Genomic DNA, 4,953 nt, shown 5'->3' with positions numbered 1-4,953 from the left:
GTGCGAAGGACGGCGGCAGTAAATTTCTTAAATTTCGTCGGCTTTGCGTAAAAATCAAATTTCCTTACTCTTGACTATATTTAGTCGCGGCAAACTCACTTCACAGACTCTTGACATCTGATCTTTTGGCGTAGRAAAAGGAAAATATTTATATTGTTATAAGAGCTTTGGTCACTTTTCAGTAGCCGCTGAGCTTAAGTAGGCCTAAGCGTGTGTTGAGGGTTGCGAAATTGGTACCTTATAAAAAAAAAAAAACGATGAACTCAAGGCAAAAAAAAAATAAAAAATTCAACAAGGTTGCCTAAAGAACAACAAAAAAAAAATCTAGAAAATTAAGCAAAAGTGCAAAGTAGATTTAGCATTGTGTGTGGGTGGTAAGCCGAAATAATACATTCCGTTTGTGTTTCATATAGTTCAGCTTCGCGAGAAATGTAACTCTGAAATGCTCTTAGTTGGATTTGTGTGTTGTAACTCCTCTCAAACTTCACACATATGTATATAAACAAGAATGACCAGTACTGGTTACCATTAGAGTTTAGGACCTCGAAGCCTTATTTAATAGCAATATATTGGGTAGTCGAAAAAGTCTTTTCGTATTTTRTCAATAGATGTTGTTGCAGTCGTATATCTCCAGTGCTACCACTCACATTGTATCATACCATATAGTGTTGGAAAGGTGAGATTTTAAACTTCATTTACGTAAAAAAACTAAATTTGGAAAAGGTGAAATAAAGTTACAGCTTTTCAAAAATGAGTGAAAATATTGAACAAAATCGCTATATTTTGAAATTTTTGTATAAAAAATGGAAGAATGCCACACWAGTCAATGAAATTTGTGAAGTATATGGAGACGATGCTGTATCAGTTCGTGTAGCACAAGAATGGTTCGCTTGATTCCGTTCTGGAAATTTCTATGTGAAAAATGCACCCCGCTCTGGTCGACCTGTCGTTGGAAAAATCGATGAAATTATGGAAAAGATTCACCAGGACCGCCACATAACCAGCCAAGGCAATGCCAAGGAACTTAACGTTCATCATCAAACGGTTTTGAACCTTTTAAAAAAGGCTGGCTACGAAARGAAGCTCGAAGTTTAGGAACCACTTGAATTGTCTGTGAAAAATTTAAAGGACCGAATTAACATCTTTGCTGAAACGGTCTAAAATCAAATTGTTTCTGAAGCGAATAATAACAGGAGACGGAAGGTGGATCAAATACGACAATAATGTGCGAAAGAGGTAATGGTCCAAGCGTGGTGGAGCTCCTCCAGGATTGACGTCTCGAAAGGTTTTGCTGGTTTTGATGGGATTGGAAAGGAATCATTCACTATGAGCTGCTGTGGCCTGGTCGATGAATTGATTCTACATTTTACTGTCAACAACTGGTGAGCTAGAAGCAAACTATCGAAAAAACGGCCAGAACTGATGAACAGAAAGTCTTAGTCTTCTATCAGGACAACGCTAGACCACACAAATATTTCATGGCTCGGGAAAAACTGGAAGAGCTTATCGGGCCTGACCTTGCACCATCGGACTATCATTTGTTTCGGTCAATCCAGAACTCCGTTAATAGAGTAAAGTTGGCTTCAAAAGAAGCCTGTGAAACTTGTTTCACACTGATGGCATAATGGCTGTAACGGAAAAATGTCAAAGAGTGATCGACCGAAAAGGTACATATTTGGTTCATGGAAGTTCATTGTAAAAAAAAAAGTTGAAGTTTGATTAAGAATATGAAAAGACTTTTTCGACTACCCAATATTTTGAGAATCATTACCTTTCTCTGTAGAGGCCTTGCGGGATGTGAAAGTTTTAATATTATACTGTCTTAATTACCGTTTTTTATTTTAATTTGGTTTTGTCACAAAAWGCGAAGCATGTGAAACGACAATAATCGCTTGAGCTATAAGAACCAAAATGTAACAGGTTTTCTTACTCACCTTCTACGGCATAATTTATCCTTATAAGTAGATTTGTAGACATGTTCAAATGGGAGTGTTATTAACAAAGGAGTGAAAATTGAATTTCAATTTCCCATCAAATCACATCTCTTGCTCCGATGTGCGAAAGCCTGCAATTCAGTCAACATTTATTTTCTCGATTGAAATGAAACCAAAAGTGATTCAGTTTTTTTACAGACAGTTTATTTTCAAATATTATATATTGCCAGCGTTTCTAGTTACAGTTATTMACATTATTATCATGTTTTTGTTGCTGTGGTTGACGCGCATTCATTTGCTAGTTTCACAATCAGTTGCGCTCAAAATGCTCCAAGAGCGTGTGTGAACTAGCCGTGCACACTTAATCTATTTACAAAGTTATTAACAAGGCCGGGATTCAAGACGGTCCTGTGGGCTTATGCGCGTTCACAATGGCACCACAAAGTCCCGTTTTCAGGAGGAGCGCAATGCGYGCAACAAAGTCGAAAAATAAGCTWAGCACACTAATCTACTTAGGCGTATTCAAATCTCCAATCGGGAACATACATACATACAATAGAAATGCGATTGCGATAACTGAGCTTTATGAGCCTTATATACATTTATATACTATGTATGAGTGTGCGCATTACATAAGTGACTATGTGATAACCTACACACTTACATATGCCGACAAAAAGAACGCCGAATGCACAAAAATATTCAAATTTTTAACTTTTACTTATTTTGTATATACATATATGTATGTACAGTTAGATGAGTAACATGGTTCATTGCTTAAATGTATGTACTAACAATCACGGACAAATACTTACACAAACGAATTTAGAAATACTTTTGATTTTTGACCTGCGATTGCACGACTGAGACTTAAGTTTACAGTTATATATATATGTATGCACATAGGTTCAATTAATGTCCACTTATAAGTAGGTATATGTATATAGTTGTTCCCAAGACTATCAGAAGACTTTGCGAGTTCTTAAAAAACGTAGTAAATCATTGTAAATGCTATTAAAACTTTGTTTTTGTGTCTCTTTAAAAGCGTATCGTTTACTTTCACTTAACTTATGCCACTACAAACTACATACTTACTTACAAGTACAAGTATATTTGTTAGTTGATTCTCTCTCTCAATATATATGCCATATATGCGGTATGCATAGTTGTGTGTGTACATATGTATGTATGTGCCACCGCTATACATTTGTGTGTGTAACAAAAGTAGATTTAATGACGAAAAATCCTTTAATTGGCTTTTGGAAGATGGCTGGGACATGTGACTTGTGTCCAGATTGTCAGCGCGCTGTAGCTATTTAGCTGTCGGTAGGTGGATGTGTGGGTGAGCGGGTGAACGGGTTGGCCGCAGTTGGTGAGGCAGCGCAGGAGGGCAGCGAAAGAGARGAAGAAGAAAGCATTGGAGACCTAATTAACACCAAAATCTTCCAAGTGCGTTATTTACTTTCGGGTTAATGAGATTACACACACATACTGATATGACACCCAGACTCACACACACACACATACTCGCATACAGGCGCGCAGCTTATATACACACAAGCGCAAAGTAGAGTTGAGATGCGCTGTAAAGTGTGTGACAGCAACCATACCTCGGTGAGCATGAGTGTGTTCATGTGTGTGTGTGTGTGTGTGTGTGTGTGTGTGTGCGAATGGTTGTGCGCTCATGTGTTCAAGTTGGTTTCCCGTTTTCGTGAGGACACAAAATGCAGTTTTAATTAACTTTGTGCACCACCGTCGAGAAAGCCAACTTTTCAGCAAACATACTCACACACACTCTCACGCACAGAGTCACAGCGCTGCGACTGCTCACGAGTCACGCCATTCATTCGTTCCGTTACTCAAATAAGGAAATGAAATTGGCACATGCTGCAAAATAAACGAAATGCCACTGCACGCACACACACTTGCATACATATACATAGTATAATGTTATATAATAAATATAGACAGTTGCAGCAGCCACTGCAACCAAATGACTGCCTGCAGAGCTCGCCACTTGGCGGTGACGAGCTGCTTGTTTACCTTTAAGTATCGAACTTCAGTTGCTATCAAATCACAAATTCGGTGAGTTGCTATTTGTAYGTGTGTGTGTGTGTGTGAGTGCTTATTGCTTGTTGGTTTGCATGTGCTTGGCCGTTATCAGTCGGTTGTACGATTTCCTATGGTCGGTCACCCTCAGAAACTTAAGCTGCAATAAATTAACAGACATATTAAGTTGTTATTATTTTTGTTGAACAAATGCCGAGTTTATTTATCAAATTAAAGAAGTGTGCTCTTAATTATGTTTTGTAGACATAATATATTATATATGCATCAAAGAACTGTCACAAATTAATGGGAAGTTGAATTTTAGTGACACTTTCACTCGGCTTGCACTCCTGCTCTCTGAGAGCACTAGTCAACAACTCGGTATAAGGGAACTGTGGGRCGGCATTTTAAGCTCCTTACGTACAGCTGAAAGCGAAACCAGTGGTTTTYAGAGAAAGCAAAAGAACAGCTGGTACGACAAAGAGTGCTGGGTCGCAGCGAAGGCTATACAGACTGCTTACCTCGCAACGTTCCTATCGACTACAACACGTGAGGGATGGATCATTCAACTTTATTGCAAAAATTAACTTTACGTCGAGGTATTAAATTGAAAGCGTACAAAAAACAGATTGTGCAAACACTGAAGCTGCTCGACCTCCTCAAGCAACTTCACTTCGATTTATGGGCGCTTGAAAAGTTCCACGATGATCCGAGATTTTCAGGCCAACTTCTGGCTACTTCTAGTTCAAGCACTGGTTCATATTTCTTCGAAAATRATGCCGATTAGAACGCTACCATCAATAGCGACCATTATCACGCCATGATAACCGACTATTTGATACCTGAAATTGAAGCTCGTGATCTCGTCGACATTCGGTTTCGACAATACAGCGTCACTTCACACACATGGCATCCAACAATGGATTTATTGAGAGAACACTACGGTGAACAGATAATTTCATGTTTTGGG

At 38.5% G+C, this 4,953-nt stretch overlaps 1 protein-coding gene across 2 annotated transcripts in view; it reads right to left on the bottom strand.

Annotated features, from left to right (window-relative positions):
* Positions 1 to 2,635: 2,635 nt before the first annotated feature.
* Positions 2,636 to 4,953, bottom strand: part of LOC108973205 (5-hydroxytryptamine receptor 2B) — a 29,939-nt gene continuing 27,621 nt past the window's right edge. For both annotated transcript variants that reach the window (XM_018940273.1, XM_018940274.1), the window contains 2 exons: positions 3,978 to 4,143; positions 2,636 to 3,254 (listed from right to left, as the gene is read on the bottom strand). The gene's annotated coding sequence lies outside the window, so the exon portion shown is untranslated. The remainder of the gene's footprint in view (positions 3,255 to 3,977; positions 4,144 to 4,953) is intronic.

The sequence above is a fragment of the Bactrocera latifrons genome, unplaced genomic scaffold, assembly GCF_001853355.1.
Source record: "Bactrocera latifrons isolate USDA-ARS-PBARC rearing strain unplaced genomic scaffold, ASM185335v1 scaffold_47, whole genome shotgun sequence".
NCBI classification, from domain to species: domain Eukaryota; kingdom Metazoa; phylum Arthropoda; class Insecta; order Diptera; family Tephritidae; genus Bactrocera; species Bactrocera latifrons.
This window is presented reverse-complemented; position numbering and strand designations above follow the sequence as displayed.